The following is a 23,337-nucleotide window of genomic DNA, read 5'->3' on the forward strand; positions in this document are numbered from 1 at the left end:
CTTCTTCCAGGCCTTCCATGCCTCTGTGTGTCCAGCCCTTACAATTAGCTGTGAGCGAATAAGGCAGTTTTTGGGTTTGATAAACTTTTATAACTGTAACTTCTGTCCTCGGATGACATTTAAGCAGGTCTTGCATTGAATCAATTAAAACAGAAATGTTCAGATCATCAGTTTGATGGAAATGATGGAATTACACACAAGACAGTTATGCCTCATTGAGAGGGTTGATACTAACCAAAAGACTGCAAAACCCAGGTGCTTTGCCAAAAGACTTCAAAAAAGTATCTACCCCAACAGTGAGGTAAGTCAAAAAAGAGAGCTGCTTTCCAAGGTATGTGTGAGCAGTCTGATTGCAACTGGAACGTCTGATGAGATCGTTTCACGTAAGAGCCGCATAAAGTGTAATTTTTATTCTGAAGGTATTTTGAAATTTGTCAGGATAGAATAATTTGTCAGAGGTATCAACACGTAGTAGATAGCTAGAGGCCACGCTACTAAGCTGTAGTACTTGGATAAATGTTCGTTTAATGTGACGAATAGTTTTATGTTAGCTTAATGCTTTCAAAAGGTTGTTTTATATTGTAACTGCTTGTAAATGATTTATGTTGTACACCACTGGAATGAAAACAGCGATTAGCTTAATTGTGCATAAAAAGGAAAATGCGTATGATTTTATTGTTTTCTGTAGTAAAGAATAAGTTTCCTATTATTTTCCCATGAAAGTATTTTTCTCCAAAAAATATAAACTGAACTGTTGCTTCTCTTCCATCTATTATCTAACAGAATTATTAGGTCCAAATCACTCATTATGTTATCTGTGATAGGGGATTGTATATGTAGATATTGACCTTCTGGCAATTGACTTGCATTGGATGGTGAACAAAGCTGTAATCAAAGGAGAATTTAAAAGATTATTTCTAACTTCAAAGGCCACAGTCTCTTGACATCGAACCAGTTTGCTGCTTCTCTTCCATTGGGTGTGTAGGATCTGCATGGCAGCTACACGTAATGAAAAGGGTTATGATCATGGGAACGGGCATGAAGCAATCTAGAAGAACACCTCTGAGGTATTCCATTGCAACTGTGTTCTGTGGGTCTTAAACACCTTTGGGCAGCTTCAGAAAGACCCCAGGAGCTACACCCCTCAGACTTGCCATGTCCAAAACCTGGATGCGTGAGCCTGTGAAGGGAACCCACAACGCAGAACGAGGTGCCTGAATTGCCTTTTCATTCAGTGGTGAGAGTTAGGTGCTTTAATTAATATTCTCAGTAGCAGGCATTTTTGGCCTAGATGGACAAAAATGATGAAAGAAGAAGCGTTATCTTCTCCTCATCCCTGCAGGATGGAGAACAGGGAAATGTATCAGATGGAATCCCCAAGGACGCTGCAGGTGACAAAGCCCAACGTGCAGAGACCCTAGACCTCATATGCCTGCAGTGTTTGACAAATCAGAGCAGGAGAGGCAAGACAGAACACCCCAGGGCATGCTGGGCACCCACTGAATCTCGTTAATTCTTTTAGTTATCAGGATAAAACTGGCATGTTTTTTAAATTCTGTATTATGTTAATTTTGTGTTATGGTTAATTTTTATAATTCTTAATGTTTTCTTTGACTGGAGAAGGAAGATATACTAAGGTGTGCCTTTACTTGGCTCTGGTGAAAGCTGGCTGGTGACCTGACTCCTTGCAATGGCTCAAGGCCTCTCCAGTGATGGAGGCAAAATTGAATTTTGCTGCAGAGAGGATGAAAACAAAATAATTGGAATGCACTAGCTCTGCTAGAAAATACATCATTGCCGTGTGGGGAAGGTGAGATGACGGGATTACCCTCTGCTTCCCTCCCGTTATTCTGCTATATGGCTGATATAAAAACTTCTTTACCTTCAGACCTTCTCCCTCCCTTTCAGGGGTGGGACACGGGCAGTGACTGGGTGAGGGCTGAGCTGGATACACAGCACGTGGCCACCCTCGCTCTGACTGGGGCTGGGGATTCGCTGGGTTCAGATGGAATCACACAAAAGCAGTGTCTGCCCCTGCTTGCCTGTCAGCAGTGGGAGCTAGCTCACCTGCACACAGCTAAAGGCAGCTGGGTTTTGGGTGATCACTGAGCAGCGCTACAGCCAGGCATGCAGGAGCATCTGGAAGACTTGATATACACATGGGGTCAAGGGCTTGCATTGGCAATTGATGCTGGACCATTTCTGCAAATGCCTTACTGTCCCACATCTAAAGGAACAGCATCCAGGTTAACCTGTGGCTAGTTTCTTACTCCTACTTGAATGCGGGAAAGGAGGCAATCAGACAGAGCAGGCAGAGCGATGTGGAATAAACAGGAGAGACTTGTAACTGGTGCCTAAAGGTGTCCCGTAGTCCTTTGTGCGGCAGCATCTATGGGCCAGATGGGCCAGGAAAGAGTCAGACCCAAGCGTGTGAGCTGCAGTGTTAGATGGGAGCAAATGAGACTTTCTCCTGTTTGATTCCATGCATGGGAAGGCTCCAGCAAAGAATCAGAAAATTCTTATATCAGAAACTGACTTATAAGCTTATTTTTTCACCCTCTCTGTGACTTGTCTCGACTGCAAGAAGGAGAAACAATTTTAAAACTGAACCTAAGCTTCTGCTCCAATTTTTGTTTTGAACTCAACATAGGCTTATCCTCTCCATCGTGTCAGATGTAATCATAAAAATGTTAGAGAAGTTCAAATAGCATCTGAGAATGCTTTCTGGAGAAAAGACTTTCCCAATTTCTCTCCTTTATTCCATATACTGGGCTTCTGATTACTTTTTAATTTATTTTTCTATCCATGAATTTTTTATTATAAAAATTGTGTCCTTTGAACAGCCCAAGTATCTTCTCTGACTTTCAGTACTTCAATATCATGTATTTTACTCTTGAATTTGAAACAGCCTACAGGATGTGATAAAGGAATAGGAAGAACTGTTCATATAGCTCAGGCTGGGCTTTAAAATGATCCGCAATGCCAATATAAATTTACCCTTAAATTATTTCTATAATGTAGTTATTATTTCAATTCTTGCAGGAGAACGCATTTGCAGTGCTATTGCCAGACAGCTTGCAAATTTTGATGGATGTAAATGAGGACTGATTTACCCTGGATCAGCAAAGACAGCTGTATGGGCAGATCCCCCTCTGCCGCTAAGGTCCGTCAGGCTCAGAGGCTGCCAGTGGGAGTACTGGGGTCTGCCCTGGCTTCTGGTTTCCAGAGGATCTGGAGCTAAGCCTGAGGAGAGCAGGGGCCGTATCCCCTCTCTGTAGGGAGCTCTGGATAGGTCTGTTGTGTGGTCTGTTTAACTCTGTGTTGAATTTACAGTCAGGTCAGTGCTTTTATACAAGCAGAATTGTACCAAAATCTTCAGCCCAGAGAGGAATGCTCATGAGCTAGGCTGTTACCTTGAGCTTGCCAAACCGTTGAGTTTGTGGCCATAGAATTCTGTGCTGTGGCTATAAGCTGACTAATTTCTGATGCTACTCATTTCGCTCCTTAAGAAAATATTGATATTTTTAGTTAAATAAAAACAGCTAAAAGACTGTCAAAGAGTCGATTTAAATGTTTTATATTTTCATCTCTCCTTGCCATCAAGTACAATTTAATATTCACAGTTTTGTGGTGCAATCAGACATTCTGTTTTGTGCTTTTAGGGCTGTTGCTCTGATCTGGGGCCTTGTTGTAAACCTGACTGGTTTTATTTTTCTTTTCCAAATAAATAAATGCTATGGGCCAGGCTGTTAGCAGGCCCAAATCAGTTTAATTCTACTAAAGTGGAAAGAACTTTGCAGCCTAAAACCAGCTTATAGTTTGGCCCAATATTCTAGAAATAATGATTCCATTCAAAATGCACACCGTACCTGATGTTTTCCAGGCGGGCCTTGATTTGAGTGTAGAAGTACAGGATGTCTATTGCAAATCTAATGATGCATATAAAATAACTATTTAAGCTACGTGGAGCGTTGCTTTTATTACTAGAAGCCATTTAAGAATTCTGAGAACTGCTACTACTTAAGCTGTGATTATAATGTTTATCTAAATGCAAATGAGAACATTGCTGTTTATATAAAAGCTTGTCATTTTGTTTCACATAGTTAGTCAGGGAAAAAGCTTTGATAAGCTTTCTGATAAAATACTTGCAATTTTCTAAAATAAAACTTCAGTCAGTGCAAGAAACAAATAAATTGGGCAACGGGTGTGAGGTTCCTACATTGTTCTTGGAATTTTAAGAGGCAATCTATGGCTTCTGCTTTGCCCAATGCTGCATTGGTGACAGCTCAGAGAATTACTTCACGAATGTGATTAATTCTGTTGATGTCGATGACAATTGCTTTGGGAAGTGTGTACTGACTTCAGTGGGAACACCCGCTGACATCCAGCTAAGCCTGGCTGCGGCGCTGGTGCTGGTATTGGGAGCGTGAGTTTATTTTGCAGTCTGTCCCAGCGCAGACAGCCTGCAGGAGGCAGGAACAGCTCCTGCACTGCTGCTCCGAGGTGTCTGCAACTGAGGAGTCTGCCATCTTCTGCGGAGAAATTATAGTATTTTTCTTCTTTATTCCTGCAACCTAAGAGTACTTCAGAAGCCTACCTAAAAACGGGAGGAAAGCAGAGCAGTAACTTGATTTGTCTTAGACTAGCACTTGCCAGGAGAAGGGAAATACGAAGACTAATAATTACTAACATTGCCTGGAAAACTGCTTGTCTAAATGGCTGAAACTGTTGTAAGTCACTATTAAACCCAATGCCCAAGTGTTGCTATGGAGATACTATTTCATAAAAATCTCACTTAGCTGCTTTCCGTTCACTTTTAAACCATTGTATGTAATTACTTACATTTCCCAGACCAAAGCTACAGAGAGAACTTGGAAACTCATTGCTTTTCTCGGTTCAATCCTCACAGAGCTAGACCTATTGGAATAAAACATGTCTATGAATGTACAAAGTAGATAAGGAGTAACTATTTCTTTCTGACAAAACTGGAGGAATTTTTCAGTAAACTACTCTCAGCATTTTCAGATGAAATTGCGGAGGTTAATAAGGGCTGTTAAGACAGAGCTTGTAAAAAGATTGTTTCTCGATGGTTATTTGGAAGCTATTAGCTATAACCTGCGCCATCAAAAATGTAGCAGTTACTGTATGCAGTCTGAATTTTCCATTTCTTGAACATTACTGACAACTGCTAACAATTGCTAAAAAAATAATTAACATTTGAGAGTGCCAGCAATAGAAGCCAAGAAGAAGGATCAAAGCAGTCCAGAGACTTACATTTTGCTCAAATAATTGCTCACCCTCTACTGAGTGAGCAAAGGTTTCTTCAGTATGAGATATTACATTAAGGGAATTAAAAAATATTAAAATCGGGTGTGAAATCTTATGAAAAGTAGTATCTAAGATGGAAACCAACTGAATTTGCTGAGTTATAAACAACTTCTCCAGCTTGCAGCATGACAAATGACCAGCTTTGCCACTTGAATCGTCACGGCAATTCTGCAGCCCTTCCTGCCAGTTCTGAAATTGGGCAGGCTGCTAGTTAGCTCTGTGCACCATTTCAAAATTGTAGAAAAGAAATGCAACGACATATCCCAAATAAATCCCCAGTATGAAAAGCTGTGCACTTGGGTGTGAATCTTGCCATCTGGAGAAGAACGGTTGTCAGCAGGGAGACGGTGCCTAAAAGACAAGCCAGAGGATGCAGCCTTGCTGTTGCTTGAGTTCAGTGACAATCTGAAAATGAACCAGTGACCCACGTGCAGCAGCCAGGTTACAAAGTTTTTGCAACTTTTCATGGAAAAGCTGATTATACTAGTGAATATCAAGTAGTTAAATGACACACACATATAGGAGAAAAAGACCACCTCTGTGCAGAAACATTTACAGTCCAAGCATCAAGCCAAAGACAGAAAGTGGAAAAGTTCAGAGGGATGGAAATTATGTTTTTTTCTGATGCATTAGCAGTCACTCCTAGGAACACCAGTGCAGCAAATGCATGGGCTCACTATGAAGTTTCCAAGGGGAAAAATAAATAAAGATGAACCCTTTGTGTGTGGACGGATCTACGTGCAGCGCTAGTGCCCGGGCTCCTGCTCTGGTACCGAGCAGCTCATCACTTGGCTGCTGAGAGCAGCCCCAGCCACTGCCTGGGAAAGGAGTCGCAGGAGTGAAATGGTAAGTATGAGATGTTGAATAAGCTGTGAATGGTTGCATGGGAAAACAGGGACAAGGGCTTGGATTTTCCCTGTGGAGCTCCCTACTTAGGCAGGAGAGTGTTGCAGTCAGGCATCGCTGACATGCTTCTCTTTGTTGTTTAAACCAGCACCACAAGCAGATTATTTCGATGGCAATACCATGCTCACAGACCTAGACTATGAATTTATGTTTTTTTCACTTCATTAAGCTCCCTTTCACTCTCTCTGTTAACTAATCCTGAGACAAATCTCATTGCATCCCTTCCCCTCTCCAGAGCACCCTAGTTACAGAGAGGTGTGAATCATAGAACGGTTTGGGTTGGAAGGGACCTTAAAGATCATCTATTTCCAGCCCCCTGCCCTGGGCAGGGACACCTCCCACTAGACCAGGCTGCTCAAAGCCCCATCCAGCCTGGCCTTGAACACTTCCAGGGATGGGGCATCCACAGCTTCTCTGGTCAACCTGTGCCAGTGCCTCACAGAGTTTGTAAACACCTCTGACACACACAGACGTTTGCAGTATGCAACATTTGCTCAGAGAATTAGAGCAAAATCAGCTGTTCAAACTTTGGATGTGAAATTCTCTGAGTAAACTGGGCACTGACTGAAAACCATCCTTCGGAACTAGATTGTGCACTGTTTAAAGGGGGAACAAAAAGTATAATTGCAACTGAGTTGAACTCTGCAGAAATGTGAATATTTATTCAAAGGTGCTAGGCCAGTGAGGGATTTTCTAACTTTCACTTCCGTCTGGAGTACAGCGTGCAAAGTGTTTGTGTCAGTCTCAGGTGTAAAACCTCTCAGACAGCTGGTACACGTTTCATGGTGGCGTTTCAGTTCTATGGCATGATGCAAAGCATTTTAGTTTTCTCTCACAGAGGCAGGATACTCATACAGTCCCTTCTCTAACCAACATTTTCTCTAAAACTCAAATTTTTGTTTTGCAATGGGGTGGAGGCCATTCTGGTCTGCAGGAGGCGAAAAAAAATCTTGTGTGTTTGGTCTGAATTCTCACCTTCATTGCGGGTGCCCATCTCCAGTGGCACAGCCTCTAAGGGGGCTGTATGGCAAAATTGCAAAAATTCTACGTCTTCTTATTTAAATAGCAACAGAATTCTGGTGACAATCTTGAGGTGCTTAGAGGAATCCTCCTTCTCTTCCACTCCCAGACACCTCCCTTTTAGGGCACAGCAGGCAGCCAGAAGATGCAGGCACACCGCCCTCCTCCCTTCGCCACCTGGTGCGGTTCTTACATGAAAGGAGGATGGAGGAGAAAGAAAATCCCTTTCCCCTCAAGCCCCAGTCTTTTTTCCTTTCCTGTGAAGAAAGATAGTTTTAAATCCTCGGAATATGCCTTTCCTAATGGAAATATATTCATAGGTCCTTTTCAGTGTAATAGACTAAAAATTAAAAGTGAAGTTCGGAATAGGACTGCCACCCTGAATTTGCTTTTGTCAGAGTATTGCATAGCAGCCTGGATGACAGATTTATTTTAAGACCATGTTTCAATCTAAGCTTTGTTTTTAAAATTCCTCATAAAAAGCATGTTGTTTTCCTTTCTTACTATTTTTTCCTGCTTACCCATTTCCGTAGCAGCGTATCATGACGCCCTTTCTTGGTGAAGGAACACTGCAGCATGGAGTATTTGTCTACAGTAGATTATCAGAAGTGCGGTTCAGTCAGTTTAAAACAGGAAAAAGGAGAATAAATTACAAGTCTCATGAGATACAATAACTTCACTTACTTCAGCATTTCAGTTTTATATCAGGAGGGCAGGAGGGTAAGTTAAAACTGCAGCTAGTGCTGCTCCTCCTAACTCTTGAGTACCCAACTCAAGTGCTTTAGCCTCATGAGATAGTTCCTTCAACCCAGCTTTTTTTTGTGCATAGCATATATAAGCATTTATATATAGCTTGCTTCTTCACCTACAAACTGTAGCTACTGGTTTGAAAATTTCGGGGAACAGGAGGAGAAATGACTTTTTAAAAGCCTGATATATAAGTGCTGCAGTGCAGGAGAATGGTAAATAGAAGGGAAAATCAGCAAATTAAGAATATTGACAGCCAAAGCCCGTAATGCATAACCTTTGGGCAGCAGCTTGGTGTGCGCAGCCTGTCTGGTATTAGCATTGCCTCGAGGGAGGCCTCGGTTTGTTTGACCTTGAAGTTCTCATTCTTTGAATAAGCAGAAAATGGGATAATACTGAGGTAATACTTTCCCTCCTGAGGGAGGTGCTGTTTATGAGCAGTCTTTACATGTTGTTATTTTGTTTACCATGGAAAACAGCCTCGGAAAGATCTGGTTGCTTCAGTTCCCTGAACACAATTATACATTAAGGGACTGTGGGAGCAGCAAGTGAGGAGAAGCAGACCACAAAAATAAGTGAGAGAGTGTTTCATTAAAGGCACAGCTGATACGAGGCTCAGCAGAGCCCCTGCAAACATGCGGCAGCGAGGAGTGAAGGCAGATTGTCTCCCCGAGGTACCCCAGCCGGGAGCATCCCCAGCCAGGAGCATCCTGATGGTCCTGCCCAGGCAGGGCCGGCATCGCTGCGCAGGTCACCCCAGCTCTGCCTTGAGGCCAGAGGCTGTCAGGGGTTTTCTGGTTAAACAGTTCTCATTGGAAAGTGCCACTTCAGCGAGACTGACATGTTTAGTCAATTTTGACATAGTTCAGCTTTGAAACAGATTTTGTGTTTGCTTTGGAAAAGCACTTTTTGTTTTGAAAGTTGCAAATAAACCATTTCAGCAATGACGCTCTCTTCTACCACTTTTGAAAATAATTTTTTTTTTTAATAGTGCTTTTCTTATTTGTTGTTTCAGGGTCGTGCGTATAAATAAATCAGATATGAAGCACAATCAACGATCATTAAAAAATAATATTTAACAGGGATTTTCACAAATACGCCCTTAATTTTAAGGAGGAACCATGGTAATAATCTAGAGCCCAATTTCAGCATGATAAGCTTCAGATTTTCTTCTGTTTTTCTTTCTGCTTTAACTCCAGTGCCTGAAATAGGAACCCTCTCTTAGTAAAACACCTTTACACATCAGTGCTGTCAGCGCTGAGTACTCTGGGAAACAGTGTCTTGGGTGTTCAGGATGTTTGGAAGTATATTTTTTACTGAAAATGTCAGCTGCTCATGGGAGCAATGCAAGACCATTCTGCTCGGCTAATACAAACCGCACGCTTAGAATATTAACTACAAATTCATCAGAACACTACCATCTCCAGAAAAACGGATATGAAAATTAAAGGGGCAGCCTCTATAGTATAGTAAGTAGACATAAGGTGGGCAGATACACTAAAACTACAGCAGTCCCGTCACTCAATGAATTTATGCGGAAATGAAAATTTAGATATTACAGTGCATCTGAGCAGGTTATAGCAGCAACAAGTGATGTTCTGAGTGCATCAGTACAGTAATTTCCCATAAAGAAGCAAGCAATCTGTTCTCCTTACAGGAAAAAAATCTAATATGATAACACCAATAAGGCTTGTTTAGAAAGGTTTTTTTCAAAGGAGTCTGACAGTTAACCATCCATTTTCCAATTAAAATGTGTTTTGAGTGTCTGGTTTTCTTGGGTTTGTATCAAAATCCCAGCAAAAACGCTCTTATTTTCAACTTATAACCAAGTACAAGCATGTTTGGAGCTTTTACGTTAAGTCAGTGGATTATGAAGAGTATCCAAAATGGCAATCTGAAGCAATGATCCTTGGAGAACATAGGGTTAAAGTGGCAATCCTCCTCTGACCAGAAAGAGTGTCCCAGTTCCCACCCTGCTCCAGGGTACACAGAGGCTCTCTCTCACCAGGTTCAACATTGTCTCCAATGGAAATTCTGCCGCCAGGGTGTTTTGTACCACTGTGAGTTTTACAGCGTGGAACAGTACGGAAGAGATAAGCCAGGAAAAGTGATGTTTTAAAGTGAGCCTGAAATAAAGCTTGACACGAGTATAGGAAAATTCTTGTGTGCTTCCAAACCGGAAAGCCACTGGTGAAAGAATCACTGAGCGGAAGTCATTGCCCTTGGGCAGAAGTATCCGGACTGCAGTGGCATATAATTTACAAGTTTATATGACAATATACACAATACTTCTTCCTAATACTCTTTTCATTATTGGTATATGCAAATTATCAGGTTTTAAACTATAATTTATTCATGGTTCAGTCAAGTCAGAATACATAAATTGGAGAGTTCATCTCTCAAAGGGTCCAAACCACGTTATCTTGGGCCCTTCAATCACATGGAAAATACATTTCACATAACTGAGAATTGCTCCATTCCTACTCCGGCCCTGCACTTTCCAATTCAAGGGAAAAGAAGGCAGGAGAAAGAGCTCAAAAATGTATTTTTAAAAGGGTAAATAATTTCTTCATTTAAATAGTGTGTGCAGGGCAAAGATGAAGGCAATGTTGTTCACTCATTCCAGCACTGATCCATTGATGGCAACTACTGTGCAATTCAATTTGTGATCTGGCAAGTTAGTCAGTGAAAGTCCTTTGATGTGGCGAAGTGCCAGGCAATTTCCAACACAGACTTGAGGTGGAGGAACTGTGTTCTCCAGACCTATGCTACAGTATAGAGTAAAATAAAAAATTGTGTTTTAAGATAAGATGAACTGTCAGAGAAAGCAGTGACATCAGCGGAAGAGCTTGTTGTCTCATTATGACTCGATAAAAGAATAAGTGTGAGACTCAGATATGTGCATAGTTAAGTGAAGATTCTAAGTTCTTTGTCAATTGTAGTCACTCTTTAGATTTACGTACCAGTGAGGGCTGTGGTAGAGGCGACACTCTGGTCCCCTGTTTGCTTAGACTGGGGACCTGTGAAGCATGATGCCTTTCCCATTGCTCAGCACTCAGAGGTTTCTTTTCTGCAGAAACAAGGACTTGGAGGGAAAAATAAGAGATTATGAATCACATGTCAGGGTCATCCCAATGGTGGATCCATGGTGTACACCCTGTTTCGGGAACTCAGAAGACTATCTTCTCCCCTCTATCTAGAATTTGCTGTTAAGGTATGAAGGGCTGAAGTAGCCAAATGCTACTTGAAAATATGGGTTAGAAGGTGCCAGGCTTGATGTTTTAAGCTACTTGTATCAGAAAAAAAAATTGAAAAAATTTGAACGTATCACTAGCACATTAAATTAAGAGTTTTCAACTCATTCTGACAGTTTTCAATAAAGTGCAGAAGAGAATTAACCTCCTAGAAATCTCTGGGTATTTCCTTTAATTTTATCCACTTACCTTCATCTTGAGGAAGCTAACTTATATTTGAGTAAAGCATGACTTGTTTGGCTATAGCTTATTTCCCCAAAAGACATCAAAGTCGTCATTTGAAGATAAATGAAATTTTCAGCCAAGGACATCAAACGATGGAAAAGCCACAACCTTCCCAGGTGCTGTTTTAATCACCATTGTTGTTCATACCTCATCTTGTCATTGGCCTGTATGATTTCATTGCCCGCATCAAGCTTTGCCATTCCTCATCTGCCTGTTGTCTCCAGTAGATATTTGATACCTACTTCGAGATTATGGATTAAAAACATTCAATAGTGTTGCGCTTTGTTGTGATCCCTGTGAGCCTCTAATAGGCATGCTTATATGTGCTGCAGGCAGTTTAGTTGACCTTGTTGTTTACCATATTCTGTCAGTGAAATACAATATTTTTTCTGCTTTCAAATTTCATTTTGCTCTTGGCTTGGAAAAACAATGTACATTCTTCTTGCTCTAGCAGTTCAGGTTTTTTTCAAACATTTATATGAAGGCATACATTCTGTGCTTTGACATAAATGTTTATTATTCATCTTTAGTCATTAAATATTTAAACTGTACTTCTGAAATCACATTACTCAGAAATAATAAATTTGGGGCAATAGCTATTTCCTACCTCTGATCCCCCCAAAATTGTAACTGATATTTGCATTAGAGTTACTCTCTTACTATGTGCATGTAAAATAGTAATAACAGAAAAAGATTGGGCTTGCCTATCGTTTTTAAATCAAGAGGTCTGTTAACCTGTTCTATCCAAGACTTCCCACATATGGATTAAACACATCCACAGAGAGTCAGTAGACATTTACACCAGCTCTAATTCAGAAGAGTACCACAAAAAAACTCCTGAAATGTCTAACACTACAAACAGTAAGTTTTGAAAATGCTAAATAAGTTTGACCTCCCGATGATGAATTGTGCTCTTCAACAGCTGGATTTCAGTGATTTGTTCCTGTTTGTCAAAACTGTTCAGAATTGCCATTCCTCTGAGGAACACACTCCCACACACTGGCAGCCTTGGGTGTCATGATGTCATTTGGGTGCCAGGAAAACTTTGGACAGTATGAGTTGGGTATGTCTTAAATTGGCAGGTCCCAAAATAGCAAGCTTAAATTCCAACAGAGAGGTGTTAGCTTAAAAAGGACTTCATGTGCAGCCAACAGGTAACAAAGCTAGGAAACAAGCTACCAGCCATATTGTCACAACTGCACAATACTGCAATATCGATTAACCCAAAACTTAAGCAGTTTTGGTATATAGGGCAGTCATGAGGACAATGTGCATCTGTCTATTAGACCCAATTCAGATAAAACTTGATTTGATGCAAATCTTTGCATCAAACTGATAAACAGTTTTAGAGGTCAAATATGCTACCTGCACCACATGCAGTAACACTCATTTTAGAACAGCAAATGCAAGGGCAATAGAAATGCTAATTTCTGAATGCTTTATGTACTTGAAATCAAAATCCTCTGCAGACTTTGAAATTGTTTGGACTATCTGCTTGTCAGAAAGCAGCAGAAGCGGGCTGGTCCATAGAAGAAGGTGAGTCAGGAGCTGAGGGTGACAGCCAGGGCAGCAGGGCAACCACCTCACTGTCAAGGTGCAGTGTCCCACGGTACTCAAATAAGAAGAGCAGGTCTCATGTCCATAACCAGGGTCAACCACAGCCCAGTAATTGCCAGACAAGTCTGCAGTGACAAGTCACGACCGTGGCCAAGCCAGGAAGTCACATCATCAAGCTGGAGTGAGGAGAAGTGTGGTACAACACTGGGTGGAGGCATCCCTGTAACAAAACTCTTTCAAGTGAGCCAGTTCATTAATACAGGTCCTGAGTGAAGAGGTGAGGACCCAAAGTTCTTCTGCAAGTTTGACCTGAGGTTACAGAACTGCACTGTACCAGGGCAGGCTTTGAACACAGACAGCCAAACCCACGGGAGCGGGGAAAGAGTGGCAGAGCCTCCCAGTGCAGGCATGGCCCTGACACTGCTCACCTTTAGATAACCCAGTTGCCGACCTGGATTAAGAGTGAAGTTGTGTTTGATATATTAAAGCTGTAAACTGATTGAAATAGGTGCTTAATATATTAGAACTGTAAATTAGAGTAGGAGCTTAATTTAGGAGACTGGGTGCCTCAAGGCTGTACAAAGAGCAGATGCAACAGTTGTAGTACTAAATGTCAGAACTTATCTCCTATTTTTTAAGAAAGAATGCTTTAGGACAATATAACCTTGTAGGAGAAGCTTATCTCTCAAAACAAGGGGCCCAGGATTACTGAGGAATGCAGAGACTAGTCAAAGCTGACACTTTTGATGCGCCAGCAAGGATAACGGAGTAGAGGCCTGCAGTTCACCCAGAAGTCACAATGATGAAGAGGAGTGGAGGAAGTAAACGACCACCAGATGTCTCTGAAGACCACCGAGAGACTCTAGCACGCATGCAGGAGTGGGCAGTAACCTGTAATAATGAGTTAATGAATGGGTAATCATTTCTTGGAAAACTAGTGAATATACGTACATAGTATGTATTTAAACTGTACACCTAAATCAGTCGGCGCGCACATTAGGTGGACCAATCCCCTGTGCGTCCAGCGCTGCAATAAAGAATACCTGCTTAATAGTCACCAAGGCTATTGAGTCTTAACTTCTGCATTTCACTGCATCAAGAGTGATTACAAACTTCCAGAGACCTGGAAACTTTCAAAAGGTTTTTGCCAGTCTGTGCTCACTGTGCTATCAAGCATATGCAATGAGTCAAATTATTTTCTGGTATCCCCTCTGTTGGTAGGCTTTGAATATTGGAGCAAGTCATGCTCCAGCAGATAAGACAGAGATGGAGATCATTTTGATAACCAGTCCAGCTAGGTTTCATTGAAGAAATAGCAAATATAAAAATAAAAATCTGTTGATTTCTTGTACTGTTTAGCAAAGTCTATAGATCTCAAATTCACAGATCTTGTTTGCCTCACTGAGGTTTTCTTTAAAGTGTCCAGGATTGAAAAAACAAACCAGTGCTGCCTGTTCATAACAAGCTATTTTGGCAGTATACAACAAAGAGCTGTAAAAAGAAGGTAAGTCAACAGCATCTTAGCGCTCTCTGTGCTGCCATTCACATTAACCTCCTGCACTTTGATTAGCCACTACCTTTTTACTCATAGAAGACCATCAATACAGACAACAGATGCCTTAGTCTGCCAGCATCGTCAAGCTCTGACTTGCCTCTAGTTCAAATTCTGACATGGCAAGGGTGGTTGAATACTGCAGAAAATGGTATCTTCCAATGAGTCCAACAAAATGACTGTCAATAACTTTCTACTCATGGTCAGCGCAAACATTCAAATACCATTCCAACGTGTGGGCCACATCCAGACTTCTTTGGTGTGAAGCTAGCTCAAATGTTGACCTTTTAGGAACACATGCCAAAATTAAAGCTTGTAATGCACTTTTGTATTGACTAGCTACCTTAGCCTGGGTTGCACATACTCACATACTTCTCCAATCCGCATCTCAGCTGCAAAACCCTATTCATGTCATGTCATTTGTCACAGAGAGCTGATAGGTGTGTGGGTATGCTTCACTCTGCTTACCACATGAAAATATTTCTGTCTTAACAGTCACTGGTGTTAAGCATATGTGTTCATCACAGGGATGCAGCTCATTAACTGTTAGGGAAGATCCAGGCTATCGTTTGTCTGCCATTGCACATAAATCTTTCCAATATGCTTGTAGTTTCACAGTCTTTGAAATAACCCCTGTGGTGTAACAGACTGAGCAGAAATCACAGAATCACAGAAACTTCAGAGTTGGAAGGGACCTCTAGAGATCATCTAGTCCAACTCCCCTGCTAAAGCAGGATTGCCTAGAGCACAGTACTCAGGACTGCATCCAGGCGAGTCTTGAAAATCTCCAGAGAAGGGGACTCCACACCCTCCCTGGGCAGCCTGTTCCAGTGCTGTGTCACCCTCACTGTAAAGAAGTTTTTCCGTGTATTTGAACGGAACTTCCTATGTTCCACCTTGTGCCCATTGCCCCTCGTCCTGTCACTGGGAACCATTGAAAAGAGTCTGGCATTGAAAAGAGATAGCCTGGAGTCAGGTTGATGGGAAATATATTCCTCACCAGGAACAAGAAAACTCATCAGGAACTACCATTTAGTAGCCCTACAATCCAATATAAAGACCCTTCATCAGGACCATCTGAACAGATTATAAACTGGCCAGTTTGCAATCAGCTTGCAACCAGTCCTCACAGGTGTGGCCACTGTGTCTTGCAGAAATGCAAAAGAGCTGTGAATACAGAAGACAGAAAGCAGGCTGCTGTTAGGTGTGGTGGCAGTTCCTTAGCATGAATAAGCACACGGGGAGCTGCTGATGGGCTTGACAAGGGGAATGTGCTTGCTGAGTGGCTGGGCTCCCTAGAAGTAATTCTTTATCTGTAATTGTTCATTCTCACAAAGCTTCTGAAGAAGCCACAACGACGGGCAATTCTACATCCATCATTACCTATGTGACCATCAGCCATAGGTTACTAACATGCCTTCTGCCTTGGATGGATCCTAATGAGATCAGGACGTAATTTTATGTCCAACCACAAGGACTCCTTGTTTGTAAACACTTCCAGTCATTACAGAGACCAAAAAAGTTCCAAACTTCTGAAGTTTGAACATTTTTTGAAGTTTACACACTTGACCTGACTTTGGGTTTGTCTAGTTTGGAGAAAAGGAGGCTGAGGGATGCTCTCTACAGCTTCCCAAGGAGAGGAAGTGGAGAGGGAGGTGTTGATCTCTTCTGCTTGGTATCCAGTGACAGGGCGCGTAGGAATGGTTCAAAGCTGCCCCAAGGGAGGTTCAGACTGGGCATTAGGAAACACTTCTTTACCAAGAGGGTGATCAAACACTGGAACAGGCTTCCTAGAGAGGTGATCGAATCCCCAGGCCCGTCAGTGTTTAAGAGGCATTTGGACAATGCCCTTAAAAACATGCTTTGACTTTTGGTCAGCCTCAAATTGGTCAGGCAGTTGGACTAGATGAACATTGTCGGTCCCTTCCAATTGAAATTTCTATTCCATTCCATTCCATTCCATTCCATTCCATTCCATTCCATTCCATTCGCATTTGACTCTGTACAATTGCCTGTTGATGTTTCCTGGTCTGCCTTATGCCACTGCAGCTGTGGGCCTGGATGGAGGGACCCTGTCTCCAGCTTGCTAAGGTGGCAACACAGCATGGACAGATCCTGACGCCACATGTGTGGCTCCCTTTCTGCCTCTGAGGCACACTCAGGAAAGACACCAGAAAAGGGTAGATGTGGTGAACTCTTCTGTCAGTGGCAGCTTCCTTTTAGGCGCAACTCAGTAGCAGGGACATGGCCGCACAGACGTGCTGAGTAGTGCATGAACAATAAGCTCATTGCTTCCTAGTGGTGATGGATCTACTGTTTTCTCATGTGGCTACTGATTTAGTGCATTTAAGACATTTTTCAGGAATGTGATCTGTCCTGGACAGGAAAAGCTAGCAGGGAATTTACATTTTAAGAAATAAATTGCATCGTTTTCTCTCTGCAATTTAGTAATTTTATACAGTTCATGAGTGATAATCTGATCAGAAGGTATGACATTCACTATTAAAAATGTTCACTGTATTACAGTTTGAATTTGATTTACTTCAACTTCAAGCCATTTTACATTGTTATGCTTTTAACTGCCAGATTAAAGAGTCCACTAATGTATTGTGTACTGTACTAGAAAAGCAGCAAGAGAACCAATTTGAAGATCAAAGAGGATTAGATAGATACAGCTGCTTAATTCAAATAGTTGAGTTTGTTTATCATTAAATAGATATTGCTTTGGCCTAGACACTGCAGTTTTAACTACTGTTGATTTTCATCTCTTAGAATTAAATTTGATCAGGCTTTTCCTAGCCAGAGAATGATTTCTTGTTAGAATAAACTCAAGATCAGAAGTGCTACAACTAAGTTTTGCAGGAAGAAGCAATATGTTTCCTTTTGGAGAACAAAACACCCTGTAGGCTTTAAGAATTTTTCTTACACAGGAAAGATAGTTGCTTGCAAATCACGCTCTGGGAAGAGCCTGTGAAGACTTGCAGCACCAAGAGGCAATCTTTATATTAAAAAATCACTTCTCACTCCTGCAGTAGCTTAATAGCAGCATGTCAGATCTCATGACTGGGGCTGTTACCTTTTGACTCCACCGAGCATGCCAGAAAGGTAATCCATGCTCACAAAAATCAAAGGATAGGAAAAAAACCCAGCACTATCAAGTCAGTCTCTGGGTAGTTTCAGAAGTTCGGTCAGATAGTTGAATGAATTATTATTTGTGCCTGATTCCCTCCGCCTGAGTGTGTTAAAGTGCGTTGCCTTTGCGTGCACAGGAAAGAACATTTCCCCCTTTTCTGGTGACACTAAGAAGGATAGCTGGCACGATGAGAGAAAACCTTGAAGGTCTCTGACTCACTCTGCTCCAAGCCAGAAGGTAAGAGTCTGAAGTACAATCACACACACAGTCCCTTGGCACTGACAGGCAAAGGGATCCCTGTGGCACTTACACCACTTAACAGTAGTTATGGATCAAGCCAGACAAAGCCAGATGGGATAATCATGGTCCCACATCCGTGCAATCTTAAAAACATCAAATGTTACAAAGTTTATAAAGAGGAACATAAGGAACCACAGCCCTGAACTACTTTTTTTTTGAGGTCTGAATGCTAAAACCACAGTTTTAACAAGTAGTTAAGTTCAAGCAGACATCAAAGATGGATTTTCTGCTAGCAAAGAGCTCAGTACAGAGTGCTGGGTTGTAAATGTGGCCTCCTGAGGTAAATTTGGATTATGTCTGCTCTAATCTTCTGGCACAGCTTCAGAGGCTGCTCTGACCTGCCATGGTTAGCTGCAATGCATACGCTTGTCCAACATGGCCATGGGGTCGTCACTTTGCTGTGTTTAAATAGTCTCCTTGGTTTCCCCCTGGCACCTATAAGCAGGGTGGTATAAACTATTCTGCCAGCTGCACACTGTCAGATGTACTACTTGGAACCTTGTTGCAGAGGCTTGCTGGCCCCTGCAAGGCCGCGAAGGGCTGGCTTGGGAGGATCCGACCATACTGTCCACAGTTGCTGCCATTTGGACTTCTAATTCAATGTTTGTCGTGTTCCCGGGAGCATCCTGTCTGGAAGCCACATAATAATAAATTATTCCATGCTATAGAGGCTGAGTATTTATGCCCTGAGTTTTAAGGGCATCTTCCCCAAGCAATAACACAAAGAAGTCCCCTTCCTCCATGTATTGAACACTGTAAGCATAACCGAGGGAAATTTGAGAATAACTTCCTATAGATCCTAATTTCTAAAGCAAACATGACACTGTCTCTAGCTCTGCATTGCATTGCTCTCTGCATCACGACATATGTCTGTGGCAGAAAATGAGGCTTCTCTGTGCCGTATCTTCTGGTAGCATCCTGTCTCAGACATCCAGCACTTTTTCATGGCTCTGCTGACTTTGAGCCACCCAAGGATTTTACACCTTGGTGAAGGGAGCCCCTGGTGGGTACCACGGGCTGTGTGGTTGCTGCAAACTCCCTCCTGACGTACCTGATTTACAGCCCAGCTCCCTGGCCATCTTTGCAGACAGGAGCTTCCTCTTCCTCCTCCCTGTCTCTCTGGAACTGCCTGGAGCCCTTGTGCAAACAGGCAGCTCCTTGCTTTGAGAAACATGCAAAGGCTGTCACAGTAGTTTTCTTTGCAAAAGTAGTAAAAAAAAAAGAGGAATAATCAGGAAAGCTAAGACACAGCCAGAGCTAAAATTAACAAGGGAATTGAAGGATAATAGGGGCTTATTCAAGTACATTAGTCAGAAAAGGAAGACAAAAGAAATTGTATCCCTCCTGATAGATAAGACAGAGGATCTGATAATAACTGACATGGGTAAGGCTGAGGTTCTCAACGACTTTTTTGCCTCATTTTTCACTGGCAATTGCTCTTCCCACATCTCTCGAGTCCGTGAATCTCCAAAAAGAAAAACATAGTGTGCGTATTCAACTGAATCGTAGCCCAAGCAATAGACTAGCCTTTTTGATCAGGATAATGCCTCTGAGTGGATCAGATATGATTAAAGTTGGAAAGCAGAAGAACATAATATTAAAATTATTTTAGTAGGAACTTCAGCAACTCCCTACAAAAAGTTTTTCCTCCAGGCATCTGAATAGCAACTGGCATTCTCAGAAGCATGTTGCATCTCAGCATGCATAAATCATCAAAACACACAATGAGAAGGAAAGAAAGACAGCAAAAAAGAGAGGAGGGAGCAAGCAAGGAAAAAAACCTCAAAACTAGGTCCCCCCTCACAATACCCAACCCCAATGAACAGAAAAGGCCTCAAGGCAAAAGAAGCCCAAGTGAGTCCTCGGGATTTGAAGGGCTATATTGGAAACCTTCTAGTGAAAGCAGTTCTGCTGGTTTCAGAAGGAGGCATTTCTTCCTTCAGGGCACCAAGAAGAAAACCAAAAGCTTTTTGGAAATGACAGTTCATCATCTTTCTCTTCAGTCTGCAGATGTGGAAAGAGTTGTCATTTTTCATCCTCCCCATGAGCAATACTCAAACCTACTAGGAGGGGGAAGAGAAGGAAAGTAAGCTAACTCAAATAAAGGTTTCAAAACTTAAATCGTCTTGATGTCCCTTTATTCCTGAAAATACAAAACAAAGGAAGAAAGATAAGTCTTCTAGAAACATCCTCTGTCTATAACTACAGGGATGCAAACATGCAACACAGCAGAATGGGCAAGGGAATGGTTCATCAGCAGAGTTTGAGTTGGGAGAGCCTCCCCTGTAGCATGGTACTCGATCCCAGCTGCATCCCAAGTTTGGTGCTACCTGCAAACTCACTCAGGGGTCATTCTGTCTCCTCCTTTAGGTCATTGACAGAGACATTAAATAGGGCACTTACCAGGACACATCTCTGTGTTATTCCCCTTGCTCTTGGCCTCCAGATCGAGTATAACCCATTAACCACTGCTCTCCAACTGTCAAAACAGGTTTTTACATCTTTGTTTGTCCACCCTTCCTTCCAGACCGTAATGTCCTCATGTGAATACAAGAATACTGTGTGAGGCACTGCTCTGCTTTCATCCAGAAACCCAGTCATTTTATAATAGAAGGCCGTCAAGTCAGGTGGGTCCCATGTCTCCCCGCTTGTCCTATATCCTCAAAGATGGTCCTGTGGTTTTAAAAGCCCTGTCAACAAAACAATTCCTATTGACAATGCCAGCTGTGGAACTGGCTGTAGACCTGCAGGATCTATCACCTTCACCCCAAGGAGGGGGAGACTGGCAGGACCAAGGAGAAAAACACCTGGGACCCCATGGTTTTGACCATCATCCCCAGAGCCATGTAGTTACTCCAGACACACTCCATGTCTTCCTGGACATAGTGCTGGTGTCCCTTTGGAGGAGCAGCGAGGGTTTATCCAAAGGCTGCATGAACTTCAGTAGCACTTCTCCTGGCCTGCACACCTTAGCTAGCTCCTGAAAGGAGGTTGTAGTGAGGTGGGAGTCAGTCTGTTCTCCCAAGTAACAGGCGATAGGAGAAGAGGAAACAGCCTCAAGTTGCACCAGGGGAGGTTTAGGATGGATATTAGGAAAAAATTTTACCCTGAAAGGGTTATCAAGTATTGGAACAGGCTGCCCAGGGAAGTGGTTGAGGCACCATCCCTGGAGGTATTTAAAAGACAGTTAGACATAGCACTTAGGGATATGGTTTAATGATGGTTTTTGTCAGAGTTAGGTTGATGGTTGGACTCGATGATCTGAAAGGTCCCTTCCAACCTAGGCCATTCTTTGATTCTGTGTTGCGTTTTCATGTTTTTTTGGTTTTGTTTTGTTTTTTTCTGTAACATGCATTTCCATTGCCCAAGTTACTGTTTTTTAGGTCAAAATAACAAGTCCACATGATCTGGATGACTGATCACATGACACATGTTTCAAACTTGTAGCAGTACTTCACTGCTCCTGTGAATCCACCACATTCACTAAATACAATAAATAGAAATAAACAAACCTGAAAAAAAGTTGAAGACACCATCTGCTCAGAACCAGTCAGCAAAGAGAAAAACCATCTAAATTAAACAAAAGGAATCACAACAAATAATACATACAGCTTTATGAGGGAGAGCACTGCATCATTTGCTCTTGGATCTAATTCATGTGTTGGTCTGTTGGTCTGTTTTCTACAGTGAGCTGTGCTGCCTTGTCCCCACATCTCCAGGAATTTGCCACAGCAGAATTGCAATAAGATTATTGAGAATATCCTTTTTTATCCCTAAGAAAATATCTTCCATTTTTCACCAGCTGCAAAATTTTCCTCAGTAAGTTAGGTCAGCAGCAGAAGGAGATTAGTTTTTACCTACGTAAGAAATGTACCCCTGTACCCTGAATAAGCTTCTTAACTTGTGGCGGGAAAGGCAATTCTTTTCTCTTAAATTACCTTAATATTGAAGGCTGCGTAGCTTCTCTTTTTGGTGTAGCAATGTAGCCACCCTTAAGGGTGAGAGCTGGTGGTGGTGTATGAGACCATACACCAGCTGTTCAGTTTCTTCTCTTGTTTTTCACGTTAGTTGAAAAACACTCAGAGCCTTCCATAGGGTGAACTTGCCAGCTAAGGATCCAGTTTGTCCAGGTAAGGGGACTGCGAATGGTGTTAGTCAGGGCAAATGGGCTCTGCTTCCTATATCAGGGACTGTGGGGGCAGTTTTTCTGGAGCAACTTGGGTCACTTGTAAGAGTTAACATCTCTCAGTTGTGCCCAGACTCCTTCTGAGCCACTGCAGGAGCATAGACCCACTAGGGCAGAATGATCCTCAGCAATTGCTGCCTCTGCACCTCTTCTTCTCAACACCGAATATCCCCAAAAGCAGGAAGTCATCTTTGAAGACTTTAAGAATGTGCCTGAAGCTAGAGCAGGTGACCCTGTACTGGATGGGAAAGGTAAATTTAGTCCCCAAACCTCTTTGCAGAACTTAAAAGCTTCAATAGAGGACTGACTCTTTGACCTTATCACGTATTTCTGCCTTCATTAAAGCTAATGATCTCAAGGCAGCACGAGGTCATTGGAAATTTAATATGTAAGTTGTAAATAATTGCAGTGGTTGTTAGGTATGCTGAAATATCTAAATGGAAGCCTTTCAGGCAGGATTGAGCCCTGCAGAGATCTGCAAGCTCTTACGCAGCCAGCTGGCCATGCTTGCCAGGGAGGGAGGAAGGCAGTAGCTGGGAAGTATTCCTCAGACACGGTTCTCAATACAAAATTCTCTGTGAAGAGCCATAAACCATGGTGTTTTCAGCCATCTTCTTTTTTAAAGATTTCTTGTCTTTACTGTGAAAGATTTATGCCAGGTAAAAATAGCAGCTTACCAATGCTAGTGGCTTTATACCAAGGCCTAGTCATTAGTTTTACAATCTCATTCAGCTGAGAGCTCAATTAATCCTTTCCACAGAGGAAGGATGTTGCCTCAGGACATATAAAATCCTCAAAAAGAAATTAGGTGCAGACACACATCGCTACTGGGAAAGCACTGCGCAGAGGTGGAGGGGAGACCCAAGTACACATTGGGAGTTTTTGTTGAGTTTCATGAGTTTTCCTTGAAGGGGTGGGATCACTATGACTGTCCAGTGCTCAGCTTCTGTTTCTGCAGATGAGTGTGGCAGAGTTTTTTGAGGCTTTTACCTGAGTATGTTCAATTTGGCTACATAAAAAGGAAGAAAAGCTCAGGGATCAAGGAGTTAGGTTGACATACATTGTACAGAGACAAGGTGTGATTCAGGGTCTTGCTCTGGTTTTATACGGTTTATAGTATCACTCCATT

The sequence above is a fragment of the Rissa tridactyla genome, chromosome 1, assembly GCF_028500815.1.
Source record: "Rissa tridactyla isolate bRisTri1 chromosome 1, bRisTri1.patW.cur.20221130, whole genome shotgun sequence".
Classification (NCBI taxonomy): Eukaryota; Metazoa; Chordata; class Aves; order Charadriiformes; family Laridae; genus Rissa; species Rissa tridactyla.